Genomic DNA, 16,549 nt, shown 5'->3' with positions numbered 1-16,549 from the left:
CTCTAGTGGCGACAGCGACTATTGCCACCCAAACTTCATATGACCTCCTGTTAGCTAAGGGTATACCTACGACTTTTGCTAAGGTGGTACTTAAAACCAACTCATCGAATAATGAGACTTCCCCGTCCTCACCGATAGATTTGATTGCATTAGCAAAACCTCAACATGAGAGGCTTCTGCAGATAGAACAAATTCTTTACAATGCCAAACTTGTACCCCAATCTCTCTGCAGAGAGCCTTCCACAGCTCCATAAATAGCTCCATATGAAAACTCTCCCAATAGTCCCTCAGCAATCACTTACATTTTGGATCAGGAGCAGGTTGTTGACTCCTCAAATGACAATGGCATTGAGATAGAAGATTTTTCTCCTAGCTTCTATCATACGTCACATAGAGTAAACTAAAAAAACATCAAAAGGCAGTCAAAAGACAACATTGTGTGAAGGGCAGTGTGATACAGCAGGAGAATGCAACTCAGAATAAACCCTCAGTTCAAGCTTCTTTAAAAACAAAGATGCACAAGCTGAAGGTAGCACGTGATAACAACACTGCATCTGAAGAACAGGTACTCAATCTCAGTCAACTCAATGATGAAAGCAAGAAAGTTCTTCAAATAAAATGTAAGGAGGAAGTGGCATTGTGCACATCATCGAACATTGCTTGCCATGTGCCAGTCCAACTAATCCCTATTGGACAATTGCTTGGGCCAAATCTTTCCCACATACAGCCGTCCACTGCTGTAAGTGAGAACCAAGCCAACTTAATGCAGACAAAAATTGATACTTATTTTCCGGCAATGACTAACGAGAAAACATTGATAGTGACTCAAAGTGTAGAATCTTCTGTTGTTATCTCAAATTTAGCTGTGACAGCTCCAAGCTTCCCTCACAATACAACACATTACATAACGCAAGCTAACACAGACTCACCGGCTGTACTAGCACCGGTGTTTGTTGCATCACAAATTTCAAGCAAGCAGACATGTCCAGCAATGACATTTCCCTCTAACTCTCATGCCAGGGGATGTAACTTAGCTAGTTCTGTGTCACTTACTTCTGATTCTGTCATAGGTCCTCTTGTAGCTCCCAACAATGTAATATGACAATTAACCACACAGAATGCTAATGATTAGATACCAGTGCATGCACTACCAGAGGTGCCTCCTGTTGCTGCCTTCCAATATGCGAATAGCGAGCAACCTTAGGTAGTCTCTGTGTAAAGAATCGTCCTTTTCACCCCCGGTCTGTATGTTGCCTCTCTTTCCACTGCTTCACCACCTGACAGTGGATGTCCTGTTGTTTCAGAGGTTGGGACAGAACAGGGCTGTTTTAGATCTTCCATCAGTTGGCATTGCCATTGAGCACCCTTGATCACCCCGTGGACAGGATCTGATTGCTTCTGCACAGGGTCTCACTCCACCCCGGTAACCTCCACAACATTTATGTCATTACCCCACCACCACTTTGCCACACCCACAGCTCTCTCCTCAGCACCCAGGTCTACGGTATGCGTGGTAACACATCTCACTCCTTCACAATCCAGCCTATGGATTTTTTTTGGCGATCCTGAATGAGAGTTTCCAAGGTAAATTTCAAAGAGTAGGCATTTGCTTTTAAGCTTCTTTCATATAAACTTTAGCTGCAGTTATATACCCTTCAATGTAAATCAGCTTAGAATGATAATCTAGCCCAATGTCAGGGTGTTTGCCCCACAATAGAGGGCTCAGGTGAAATCCTTAGTGTAGCAAATCCAGAGGCATTCCTCAGCTCTATTCCCACCCGCCTTTGCCAGAGTCTGCTATGTGGGCCCGATTCTTCTAATTCCACAGCCCAGCCTCATTTTAGCTATTGCTTCAATTGTGCCAAAAGATGAGCGGGTGTGTGACTGGTCCTGTATACTCCCCTCCCCTATTTTAGCAGAGTCTTTCTTGCCCTTTATGCCTACATGCTCTTTCTCTGTTAAGGGTGCCAATTGAGGACTCTTCTGTAATGCTAAAGTTCTGTCCTTTGTTGTCACTCTGGGTCTCCTTTCACATTGCAACAGTTTTGAGGCTCTCAGTTTTGGTCATCCTCCACAGTTAAAATACAGCTGAAATCAAAGTTAGGAGGCAGAGGCTAGACTTTGTTATTCACCTGTTTGACCCCCCGCAACCCTCTTTCTCTGGACCATCCAGTGATTCATACGCAACCAACTCTGCCAATTCCAGCAGAATACGTTCATAGCAGTCAGATTCCTCTGTGTGTCCTGGAGGTTTTTTGTTGAAAAAGTGCCTTTTCCTCAGTAGGTCAATGTCACCCTCTGGATGAGTTGGTAGCTTTTGTTTCGATTGGGATGATAGGTAGCATGGCTTCGGCCTGTCGCTTTGTCAGGTGTCGCTAGTAACAATTTCTTCAGACTCGTTCCTTGCCAATCCGATATCCCATATGGGGGAGACCAACCCCTCCCATATTTTTGAGGAGGTCAGCATTCAGGGGATATATCAGGGGATATATCACATGGGGAACATGTAGCGGATAAATAGCGTCTCTCTGGTCTTTTGGGTCCCTCGGGTCTCCAATGTTAGCTAGACTGTGGGCAAGCCCTTGCACAGGGTAAGTTGTAGCCATGTCAGTTGACCCATTTACCCTCTCCACTTCTGGCTGCTCCCGTCTGGTCTCGCAAATCCCCAAGGCACAAGTTTCCTCATGACTCCCTTCCACTAACTTTGGCACTATTTCCACGTCCGTGCCATCCCCTTCATTAGAGCCCAGCTCATGTTCGTGCCATCGAGTTGTATCTGACTGGGCACACACATTCACTGTTTGCATTGAGCTCTTAGGTATGCCAGCCCTTACATCCATGTTCCTTTTGTCACAGCCTCTTACAGGTGCCGACCTCTTTAGAAGTTCACAGTAACTTAACAGTCGTAGCTTCCACCTCGTATGGGGGAGGAAAGTACAGCTCCCTGTTCTCAACGCAGAAACAGATGCTCACCTGGTCTTTCAGCAATCATCGTTGAAGAACCTTTGGATAGCACTCTGCACCCAGCAACCCACGGACCACAGCAGACCACACGCACTGCACACACCGAGCATGCTCTGCATGGGAGTATTGGTTATTGCAGTTCCCACCACCCACCCGAGGAGCAGGAGCTCCGGACCATGTCCCTGCAGGAGCAGAGGACCAACGAGGGCATCAGCTATCCCCAGGGCCAAGCGTAGGTTTTTTGGTAAGCGCTTGATATCTGCCGAAATCCGCCCGAAATTGCGCATTTCGCCCGCGCTCCAGCTGCCTAGGAGCTTATTAATGTTATTTCGATTGTGGAGGCATTGCCCACACTGTCCCACACCTGAAGACTACAACTAAGCCATTCGCCGCCATTGCAGCCCACGAGGCTCTCCCCCACTCCAAGATGGCCGCCTCCTGAAAGCAGCATCCACAGCCGACTGATCCAGGCCCCCAGAAGCCAGCTGATTGGCTGCCGGGCCTACCTCTTGGCCCATTGGCCGCCGGCAGGCAAAGCCGGCCCCCTCATTCCAAGGCCCATGAGAGGCAAGGCCAGCACCTGTTTTGTGCCTGTTCGGTGGCGTGGCTGCCGTCTGCCAGACCCCCTGGCTCTCTTCACACAAGGTACTTTTACTCCTCTTGACAGCCACAGCAGTCTGACTCTGCCCATACGCATTAATATGTGACCAAGGCCCTACATACACTATGGTCCTGCTTATGCCCACACAGCCCGACCACCACAACCATGCCTTTACAGAGCCACGCGCAGTACAAGTTCTGCATTTAGCCTCTCCTTTGATTGCTTTTGCCTATCTATAATCGCATTTAGCCTACATATGGTTGCTCTGACTAGCCTAGAGGCACCCTGCACCCAGATTTGCATTTAGCCTGTCTCTGACTGCATTTAGCTTATCGCTGATTGTATTTAGCCTGTCTCTAATTGTATTTAGCCTGTCTCTGATTGTATTTAGCCTGTCTCTGATTGTATTTAGCCTGTCTCTGACGGCATTTAGCCTGTCTCTGATTGCATTTAGCCTGTCTCTGACGGCATTTAGCCTGTCTCTGACTGCATTTAGCCTGTCTATGATTGCATTTAGCCTGTCTCTGACTGCACTTAGCCTGTCTCTGATTGCATTTAGCCTGTCTCTGACTGCATTTAGCCTGTCTCTGTTTGCATTTAGCCTGTCTCTGATTGCATCTAGCCTGTCTCTGACTGCACTTAGCCTACATATGATTGCCCTGTCAAGCCTAGAGGTACCTGACTCTTGCAAACCAACTGCTCGCGCCTAAAACCAGGTCACAATGATACTAACTTTTATTTACCTGTCAGCCTTTTGGACCACAATGCCAAAAGTAAACCACCAACCGAGGCCTACACTACAGGGCATACCGTCCGTGGATGAAGGACTCTTAACTCCCCCCTTAGAGCCCAGCCATCAATCCTCACACTCACTTATTACCCACCAATCGCTAACATACCTCCCCTGTGACATTGCAAGTAGAAACGCAAAACTACGTTCAAGATTACCTAGAATTTACGAACCATTAGCTAGACTCAATACCTCTTGCAATAGAAGTAACACTAACATCCGAAACACTCCTCCTATAAAGATTGACCTCCATCGCAATAACCGCCCAAATAAGCAGCCCAATGCTAATAATAGCACACCTAAAAAGAAAAGTAATGCCACCCAGGCCACAGTAAAGCCGAACATCCAACTGAAGTGCGCTCTTATTAACGCCAGGTCACTAACAGCACACGCTACCGAAATTGCGGATCTCATTCAAATAGGAGACTATGACATCCTCGCCATAACAGAAACTTGGCTGCACCAAGCTGCAGGACCTGCCCTAATGCTTGCCTTACCCCATAATTACACCATACTCAGAGAAGATAGAGTCAACTCTCGAGGAGGTGGCCTAGCTATTATTGCTAAAAATAATCTCACCCTAAAAATTGAACCAAGTTCAACGACTAACTCCTGCGAATCATTAACTGCTAAACTCCTCGCATCTCCCTCTCAAACTATTACTATTCACCTTATCTATAGACCACCAGGCCCTATTGGCACGTTCGAGGAGGACATTTCCACGATCCTCTCAAACAACCTAAAAACTTCATCCCAAGCTATCCTTCTAGGAGACCTAAACCAGGCTACAATGACCCTAAAGACCTGCAAGCAACTAATGTCACTAATGTCATCTCAGAACTAGGCTTCTCCCAAAAAATCCTACAACCCACACACGAAAAAGGCCGTATACTTGACTGGGTCGCTGACTATAACTGCAATACAACGATTGTCGATATCACCCCACAAATCTGGACAGATCATGCACTGATAACTTTCCTCCTAAATGTTAACTTGGCCCTACCTATTGAAATTGCTCTGGCTCCCCCCTTGCCAACCAGAAACAAAAAACTTATAACTACAGAAAAACTGCTACCACTCATCCTCCCCAGACTAAACTCTCTACCTGACTTATTGGACACCTCATCACTAGTAAATGAATTCAACTCTTCCATGGCTACAGCTCTAGATACTATTGCCCCACTGAAACTTAGAAAGAGTAAGCCCAGAGCCCACCTAAACACCTGGTTTACTCCTCACCTCAAATCTCTAAGACTTGAAAAACGCAAATGCGAATCTGCCTGGCAACTAACCCCAACTGAGACAAATAAAATTGCACTCATCAATGCCTCCAAGATTTACAAAAATGAAATAAAGAAAGCAAAAAGAGAGAACTTCAACAACAGAATACTGCAGGCCAAATCTGGAACGAAAGAACTATTCCTTATACTAAAGGAACTAGAAAACCCCATTCCTGTCCAGGATAACTGTGACAAAAATAAAATATGGTGCTCGAACATCCAAAAAGCACTAAATGACAAAATTGCCACACTCCAAACAAAAATTGAGATAAAGAAACAGAATATTCCACCCTCAACCAACCTAAGAGGCAAACCACCAACCAGCACTAAACCAGACCATAAATTTAACTTCTCGAAAGTAACTATACTTGAAACCGAAAAGATAATACTTTCACTCAAGCCATCCAATTGCCGAGGCGACCTATGCCCAGCCCAACTAATAAAAGACGCGGCCAGAGACCTCTCCCCATTCATTTCTAAACTTATTAATGCCTCCTTTGCTTCAGGCACTATACCAGATAACCTCAAGCAATCTTGGGTCCTCCCCCTCCTAAAAAAACAAACATTGGACCCATCCATCCCGACTAACTACAGGCCTATCACAACGGTACCCTTCCTATTAAAAATCCTAGACAGGGTAGCCTACCTGCAGATCCAAAAACATCTGGAGCTGCACCACCTTCTAGGCACAAGACAATCAGGTTTCAGACCTCAGCATGGAACTGAAACCGCGCTCATCGATCTTAAAACTCAGGTCGATGAGCTGAGAGACTCCGGAAAGATGGCCCTACTCCTCTTACTGGACCTCTCTGCAGCCTTCGACCTGGTGGATCATGATGTGCTTTGCACCCACCTAGAAACAGCTGCCCACTTCTCCACACATGCCATCGCATGGATCAAATCATTCCTAACCGGTAGAACTATGAGAGTCTTCTCTACTTCTGCTGCTGCTGACCCTGTATCCATCACATGTGGAGTCCCACAAGGTTCTTGTGTCTCCCCCACTATGTACAACATCTTCACGAAGCCCTTGTACGATGATCTAGATAATCTGGGTGTCACCTACACTAACTATGCGGATGACACTCAGATTCTCATACCACTCTCAGGGGATTATCAACAAGATTTGGCCTTGGTGAATAAGATCTATCTCATCATTCAGGCATGGATGGCCACCCACGGGCTATGCCTGAATGATGACAAAACGGAACTCATCATACTGGGGAACACACAAAACATCAAAAGATTAAAAGAAGAAAACTCCTCCTTCGTCATAGACGGTAACACTATCAAGGTAGCAAAAGAGGTAAAAACATTAGGGTTTTACCTTGATTCCCACCTCTCCCTAACCAAACAGGTGAGCGCAATGGCATCCAGCACCGCATATACCTGCAAGCTGATTAGAGCCGCAAAACCATACCTATCCACTGCCAACTGCCTAACCCTTGCTCGAGCATTAGTGCTGTCGAAATTGGACTACTGCAACACACTCTATATAGGGGCCAATAAACATACGCTGCAAAAGATTCAAACACTACAGAATAATGCTCTTAGAGCTGCCTTAGGAATTCCAAGAAGGGAGCATATTTCAGAGGCTAGAAGACAATCCAACTGGCTCTCCACAGCGGACAAAATCAAACTCAAGACAGCTTCTCTAACTTTCAAAAGTATCAACCATCTAGCACCCAAATACCTAGCTGTTAGATTCAACAGAAAAATCTCCACTAGACCCACCAGAGAAGCATACTCCAACCAGTTAGTGATACCCCCATTTAAACTAAGTACGGCCGGAGGAAACAGCTTCCCGGTCAAAGCTGCCCAGCTGTGGAACTCCCTCCCGTCCGGCTTGAGATCTCCCCAATCCTAAGCTCTCTTCAGATCTAACTGTATCAATTGGATCAAAGAAAATGACCGATAGTCCTGCCCTACACCAACATAACCACTGTTCTACAGACGGACTATGTACATAATTATATACTCTCTATCTTCCTACTGCATATTTCCTGTATATATTATGTTATATGTATATATTATGCACAATGTATATTCTCCTTACTGTCCTGCATTATGTAATTTCTACCATGTATAACCACTACTTGTAAACATGCGTAACCAGTAAAGTTTAAAGTATCCTTGAACAACGCGCCCGGTTACCTTCGGGTCTGGCGCGCGCTATAAATAATAAACAAACAAACAAACAAACATAAGGGGTGGGACCAAGTCCAATTCAATAGAAACTGAAGATAGACTCCAGTATCAGCAGCAGCTCCAAGCATCTCGCCTCGACAGCAGACCACACTGACTGCACACTGTGCAGAAATTGTATCCACAAATCACGATACTCCTGTCCCCTGCACACCTTTATACTGGTAATAAAACCCACTCCATATTTAGTGTATTATTAGCAATATGAACATGATATTTAATGGCAATGTTATGCAACAAAGAAGTCAAAGAAAGGTCTGGAGACTTCATTAAGATCGTCTTATTACTGAACTAAAGACAACAATAGAAACCTCCCAATTAAGACAATGGAAAGCCATCCCCCCTTAGTTGAGGTCATACATCAAGGAAGCACGCCGGAGTATCAGGCTAGTGTCCCAGCAACACCCAACAGGGCATTGTAACGCAATCAAAGAAGGTGGCATAAGTGGGAGGTTGGAACATTTCACTAAAGAAAGAACAGGGCACCGGTGCAGGAAGAGCATTTGTTTTAATGTATTTAGAAAAGAAGTTGGGCGCTGGGAATGTAATCAGGAGTGAACAGGTCCAACGGTGGAGAAAATTAAGAAGACAGTCAAGCAAGGAGACAGATTCTGGTTGAAATATAATCGCAGTACAAAGGTAGGAGCAACATTAGAATATGGAAGAACAAAATATTGTCAAGGAATCTCTGCTTGTTTAGTTAAGTGTTCCCAATAGAAATTGATTAATCAAGCACACAACTGTGCGTCAGATGAAGCAATGCCATTGGAATAAGGACTACCTCATTGCCAGAAACGTTTTAAGCAAGCAAGCCGAAACTGCAGGCAGATCAGACTACATGGGGAGACGAGATGGGTCTAGGACAGGGGTCTGAAACATTGGCTCTTCAGATGTTTTAGACCACAACACCCATCAGCTGTAGCCTTCAATACTGAGTGATCACGGGAGTTGCAGTACACAACATATGGAGAGTCAAAGGTTGCAAACCCCTTGTCTATTACACCAGCCTATCCTAGGGTACTGAGGTCTCTCTCATTCAACCCACACGAGTATGTAGAGCGACAATGGAATACAGCCACATTTAGTGTTCCGGAATACCCCCTGGGACTGGTGGGTGGTCTGCTCATCATGGCTGTCATGGAAATGAAACAATTGTAGACTATTGTGAAACTGGCAGGTTACAGGTTCTTAGGTAGTGTATTTTCAGCAACACTATGTCATGCCAAAAATGCCAAATCAGCCCCAAAGAGGTGTCAGAGAGCCATAACTGGGGTAGGGAAAAAATAAAGCATAGCATATGCATCCAATCGTTGAGAAAAATAACACATTTATTGAGCAGATAAGGACTTAAGGCACATAGTGCACATAAACGACTGTAAAGTGGCGTGGTGACTATGGACAGAGCCATCATTGTATGGGACGTCCCTAGGAGTTACATTGACATTTCCACAAATAAAAGAGAGTTGTGGTGGTTGATGGAACAGTGGGTAGAGGACCTTGAATGGGCCAAGACAGTTCACAAAGGAAAGGGAGTAGCCATGGTAATTAGATTGGTTTCTAGAGTTAATGCAGACTGGATTTCAGTAGACTTTGGAATCCAGTACAACAGATGTTTAGCCTGTGAAGAGAGGGTCGTGGGATAGGCCCTCGTATCCCCTGTATGCATGACAGCCCGAAGACTAAAAAACAAGAGATGCCAGTCATTGTTTGGCCAGCCCCCAGGAGGGCCAGTACATCACACGTTTGTGAGCAGATATTCTCTTAGACAACCGTTCAAACCCTATCCAGCTGATGTCTTTGCGGATACAGGTGCCACACCACTAGACCAGGCTGACTAATGATAAATACCCAGCCATGCTGACATTATTAGTGACATCACGACATAGTAACATTAGTCACAAAGCAAACTCGCATCCCTGCATATAGTTACGCAGACATGCACATGGAGACACGAAGAACATGCATACACAGTTCTGTAGACAGAGGACAGAAACATCTACATACTGTCAGAAGCCTTTTTCATTTCACTAGCCAAATGTAGAAATGCAAAAAAGCAAGAGTTACACAGAGCAATCTTGGAACAGCTTATCGCAAATAACCATATGGAACTTCACGGACATATACGGAACCCAGAAGAGCCAAAATACTACTAACCTCCAAGGAGAATACCACTATATATATATATATATATATATATAGAAGAGCTATTCCCAGCGAAGCAGACAAGAACTGATACATGTTTTGCCCAATAAATGTTGCAATCTGCATGCACCCTCTCAGGCTAGGTGGCGATACCAGTGGCAACAATTGGGACACACATTCTTTCACATTACCTTGAGGAGGTACACTGAGCTCTGTGAAACAAGCAGAGTCCCAGGCATGGGGGGACCTGCTCTAGCCAATCATGGGGTCCTGTGTAATGGGCAAGGGTCAATGGTAGTCCTGTGACCCTGCAACAATGTAATAGATAGTTTTTGAGGAAGTCTCAGGCGAGACCACCTGACATGGAAGGACCAGTTAGGCCACTCATATAGGTGACTTACATAGGTAATGCCACTTGAGCCACCCAATAGAATCGGCTCTTATGTTTTTTTTTAGGAGAGGTTAGCTGCTGTGGCACCATTGTGTAATAAAAACTTGTGACACAGACTCAGGAGCTGTGACTGCTAGAGAATTAGATTTCCTGTATGATCCCTGTCTGTTTTGAAAAATAATGTACAGTTCTAACTTGCCCTTGGCTGAGTCCTCCGTCATTTGCCAGGGGAGGGTTTATTGGGCCTTGGGTACTCTGTTGAGTGGTGACTGTGTGGCATGAACATCAGTCCTCTGGCATACCTTTACAAATTGGTAGCAGAGGACGGTTCGCTATGTTCATTCAGCAATCTTCCGTCACAATGCCTGGAGGGCAGTGGGGTAACCCACAGAATGCGAGGATCACACGGAGGTGCATCCCGTGCAGATGGCGTCAGAATCCGCCTCGGAGAAAATCCTTCCTGCAGTCTGTGAGAAGCTCAACAGACCAGAAGGGCGCAGTGGCAGCTTTGGGGAGAGCCGGTGGCAGAGCAGCATCAGCGGATCACAGGGTGTACGTATTGACTCAACCATACAGCAACTACGGGAGTTGATGAATAGATGCTGGGTGCAAGGTGGTGTTGAGTATTGATGAGTACAGTTGAGCATTGTTAGGTAACATTCGATCTTGAGGAGATTGGTTTAGGCAGTTATCCAAGACGATTGTACAGTTGACAAAATATATATATATATTGGTTTTCCTGTGGATTAGGCGTTGTAGCTCGGGTCATGAATGACGGTATCCCTGTGTATAGGGCTTAGCAAATGAAGCTAGCTTGAACCACAGAAGGTGTCCTCCTGGTTAAGTATTGCAGATCCATTTTATCTGAAAGGTGACGCTGTAGGTACAGATTGAGCAAGTGAATTATTGGTATCCCCTGTTAGGAGGCAGGACGACGGCCATGGCTATATGTTGTTCACATTTGTCAAACTGTTAGTGTCAGTGGAAAGTGTTTTGGTAAAGTTTGGTCAGTGGGCGAGTATCATCAGAATTTGTTTCCTTCACTTGTGCATTATAGAGGTGACGTCATCAATGTGTATAGGATTTGATGAGCAAGAGAATGTGCAACAGAGTTGTGGTGTTCTCAGGTGGAGCATGGAAGGTGCATGTGTGAGAGTAGTGGGTGTGCCTGAAAAGACAGAGGATTGTAAAGGTGAGGTGTGCAGAGCACTTTCAGGATATTTATTGAGAGCCTGAGAGGCTTGCGAATTTGTAAAACAAAATGATAATTGAAAATGTGAAGGTAAAGTGAAGTGTATTTGTTGAGTAGTATCAGAAGTGTTGAAAGCCCTGACTTGTGGTCAAGTAAGTATTAAAAATAATGTATTGTGCAAGTAACATGGCGGACACACCCCAATAGCATATGTGCCGGTACGTTCTGCGATATAAGGACACAATTGTTAATATAGCACAGAATGGACACGAGCACAGAGGGTAAACTGCCTAAACCATGGCCAAAAGGTGGGAGCTTCTCTAAATATGTGCAGCAACCATTACGTACACAAACCCAAAGGTCAAAAAGGGAAAGAAATTGAGCAAACAAATGACAGTATTCAAGTTGTGTAACATGTTCCAGCACGACAGAGGGGATGTGGCGTAGCATCAATGGATGTTAAGCCAAAAGGAGGCCTCGGGTGAAAAGCCCTTGGCCCCCATGCCCACTCCTCCTCCTGAACATGAGAGCGAAGGGGCAACATCAGGGGTCCAGGGATTACATCCAGCGAGGGAATTGAGAGCAGCGGCAGGGCTATCCAAACCCGATATTTGCACCTCAATCATACAGCAGGAGGGAGGGGCAAAACCAGGCCGGACCAACAGCCGCAGTAACAGAATGTGCAAGAGGTGAAAAGAGGGAGTGCAGCGTGATCCAAACACACTTACAGAATAATGATCTAGGAGCAGAGGGGAGACAGGAAGGACTGGAGGATATAGCATCGAATGAGTGGGTGGGAGGACAAATATTGCTTAAATTAGACGGGAAGACAGCAGGAGAAAAGGGAGGACCAACTAAACAAGCCATGGATTGTGAAGAGAATGGGCCGAGATAATGGAAGAGGTAGAAGGATGAAAGTGGAAGGAAAGGGAAGAAAACGAGAGAGTACAGAGAGAGGAACAGAAGGCAGAAGCATGAGAACGTGAACAGCGAAAGATACAGAGAAAACGCAAGCTTGAGGAGAAGGCAAGGAAAAGGGAAGAAGACAAGGAAAAGCAATTACAGATTAAGAGGGAGAAGAGAGGAATTTAGACATAGAGTGTCTCATAAGAGAGCAGCATCGCAGGGAAGAGGAAGAGCGTGCTGTAAAAAAGTGAGATTAAAATTGGGTTTAGCACGTTTTGATGATAATGTGGGGAGGGAAGTGCAAGTAGAAAGAGAATTAGAGAGAAGCTATGGTAGGGCATCCATGAGAGGGGACTGCGGGAGAATAATTGAAATAGAAGAAGGGCAGTGGGGAGGCACAGTATTAAGACGATTAAGCTTCCAAGACCATTTTGACAGTGAAAGCGGAGCTACTGAGTTGGATGATGACTTTGGAGGGAGTGAGGACGAGGGATTGAAGCAACACTGGTCAGACTCGCCATAGTGCACTATTGCAGGAAAATGCAAGAAAATGTGAGAAAGAAGTACAAGGAAAGAAAACAGGTGTAGGAGTAGGCAAAGTTAGTGCAAAATAAAATTTTCAGAATTTGTCATGGAAGGGGCAATGTTGGCACCCACGGGAAAACAAGGTGCACCACAAACGCAATATTTACTGCTGTCTGTGAGGGTAGGTTTAATGGGACGGGGACATGCATCACAGGTTCAAAGGAAGAGGGGGGTCACCTAGGGGCTGTGGGTTTGGGCACCCAATACAACAGGGCCCAGAGGGTTTCTCTGGTGGGTACCCAGGAAAAGTGAGGCAACCACCCTGTGCTGGATATGCAGACAGGTAGGGCATATATGTAGGGTGTGTAGAAGCACAGGGGGGCTAAGCAGAATGGGGAAATGCAATATCAGCCAACATATCAGGAAGATCAAACTGAGTCCTCTAGCCAGGGCCAGATACAACAACAAGGGCAGACACCAAACATATACCCACAGACATACCAACCCATAACGCAGACAACACAAATACAGACGCCAGCACAACCGTACCCACAGGCACCACATGTACCACAGATGCAGAATAGCACGCAGCCACTATACTCGGCACAGCAAGGTGACGGGACACAGATGAGCACGGACTCCATGGGAATTACTCCCATTCGGAAACTAGGAGAGACTACAGTTGTGGGTGGCAACCCATTTGCAGGGAACCGTATGTCATTATACCCTCAATAGGACAGCCCACAGACAGACCTGATGTGTTCCATCCTATTGATTACACCCAACCCAGTGGAGTAACCACATGCAGGGGTGACGATAGGTGAAAAGACTATCTCCTTTCTTGTAGAAAAAGGGCCAACTAGATTCTCTATCCGGGAGGAGAGGTATAGAATGTCAGGCAATGCCATAAGTGCACAGGTATTTTATGGGGAGACAGAATTGGTTCCTTTTGCAGACAATCTTACACTTTCTTTAGGGGAGCATGTCATAGTTCTACCCTTATTGTATTCCCGGCAGAAACCAGTAAACATAATGGGGAGAGATATCATGAGTAAATGTAATATTACCATCTTGTTAACTGGCAACGGGATAGTGTGTTCCACACCTGGGTTTCCTAAATGTGAGAAAAATTATGTAAGCCTATTGCAGTCGCACAGTACTGAGGGGGGTGCCAATAGATGAAAAACTCTTTCGGTAAGGAGCAGAAGTGATAATAGCATGGCTCCTGGGGATCCAGGGAAAAATATGGGACCTTCCAAATGGGTACATATTCAGACCACAGGTACCATTAGATGAAAAAGAGTGGATGGTAATACCACTAGAAATAGAGTCAGTAATAGTGGGAGAAGACAGAATAACAGTACACAGGGCATATGACACTGGATGAGCATGGAGGTCTGTGATCGCGGTAGCAGAAGCATACAGGTTAACTACTGTAACAGATGAAGAACTGTTCAAAGACAACCGCTCACTTCACGAGGTTGCATTTAACATTAGCATCACATTCTTGGTGACGATACACTACAGGGAAGTACTGCAGAGAATGGTGATGGTGCTATGAGCACTGGAGCTATTTCTTGAGGAAGACCTGTCAAAGGTCCCCATTGTCTTATGGACCACAAGTCCCTATGATATGGGGCTTCTAAAATGGATAGGAACAGTGAAGATAAAACTTAAGCCAGGAGCAATTTTACCAAGAGCCAAACAAAAATCCCCTGTCAAGGGATGCAGATGAGGGCATCTATGAAACAATTGCAGCCCTAGTAAAGCAAGACATATGGGTACCATAAGAGTCACTGTGTAAAACAGCAGTGTACCCTGTGAAAAAGGCAACGGGGGAATGTGGCATTTTATACAGGACCTGCGCCCTCTGTGCCATATTGTTGAGGCAAAATGTCCTCTAGTTCCCAATCCAGTGACAATCTTGTGTAGCATTCCTACAGAAGCTACTTACTTCACGGTTATGGATACAAAGAATGCCTTTTTCTCTATACCACTACATCCAGACTCCAAAGACCTAACTTTGTTTCTGTATATAAATAAGAAATGGAAACATACTAGACTTCCCCAAGGATACTGCAAGTCTCCTTCCATATTCAACAGGGTCCTCCAAATGGACTCAGGAAATGTACAGTTAGAAAGTATTGTTATGCAATATATAGACAACATCTTGATTTGCAGCAAAACAGAAACACAGTGTATTAATGACTCTGTGCACATGTTTACTGTGCTCTCAGAAAAAGGGTAGACAAGGACACATTACAATATTGCCAGAAGGAAGTATATACATTGGACAACTGATATCACCAGTCAGGCAAAAAATGACACCAGAAAGAACAGAGGCAATATGCAAGACTGCAAAACCCACACAACCATAACACAAATGCAGCAGTTTCTACGACTATGTAATTCCTGCAGAGCCTGGGTATTTGACTAAAGCACTTACACTAGGCCCTTGTTAAGTGCACTTAAAAAAGCACAAAGAGTGGAGGGCACATTACAGTGGACGGAAGAAATGACTGAGGCATTTGATGAGCTGAAGATTGCAATATGCACAGCTCCGGTATTTATTTATTTATTTATTAAATTTGTATAGCGCACATGCAGCCCTCGGGCATTGTGGCGCTGTTTCTTGTAGGGATCTTAGTTACAGGGAGGGGTAAGAGGGATACATGACATGACAACCGGTGTTAGGGATCCCTAACTATCAAGACAAATTCTTCTTATTCTCGCACTCCAATGGAGTAGTAATGAATGCAGTGCTGACACAGAAGACAACAATAGGTAACAAACCATTAGTATACTACAGCAGGAAATTAAACCCAGTGATGAGAGGACACTACGCTTGCGAGCAGGCACTAGCTAAAATGTAGAGTAATGCTTAAACCTAACCTTGACGTGGAGCAAGGACTAGTTAATGGAGAACTTGGTACAGTTGTTGGCTTTCAAACATACCCACGTGAAAACAACATTCAGTTTATCAATATTCTCTTTGACAAACTATCAAGTTAAAAAGAGAGGACACTCAACAGCCCGCTTCCTTCTTTTCAAAGACATGTATGTCCGCAGAGAACAATTTTCACTAACTCTAGCATACACAGTTACCATTCAAAAATCACACGGTTTTACCCCAGATAAAGCATTGATAGATATTGGTATCACAGTCTTTAAAGAAGGCATGATCTATGTAGCACTATCACGCTTACGTACATCAATAACTTTGATGCAAGTAAAGTAAATGCTGATATTCCATGGATTCTAGAATACAATAGACTGCGTTCACTCTCACCCCTATCTAAAAACCTATCCTGTTCCGCAAAAAGCAAAACATTGTAAAAGAAAACTACTTCAGACTAAAACAATATCGGATCTCACTGCAATTCCTCCAACGAAAGTAAAAGAATCTAATACTTCATCGAGTACCACAACCAAAGAAGAATCTACTGCTCAAAGTAACTCAACTACTTCTTCAAAGAAGCAACACACACTCAGAACAAATGACTTTGACATTGAACTGTCAGGTTCATTCAAATTTTCAAATACAACTGGTGTA

The sequence above is a fragment of the Ambystoma mexicanum genome, chromosome 9 (genome assembly GCF_040938575.1).
Source record: "Ambystoma mexicanum isolate Mex_15411 chromosome 9, UKY_AmexF1_1, whole genome shotgun sequence".
Classification (NCBI taxonomy): Eukaryota; Metazoa; Chordata; class Amphibia; order Caudata; family Ambystomatidae; genus Ambystoma; species Ambystoma mexicanum.
This window is presented reverse-complemented; position numbering follows the sequence as displayed.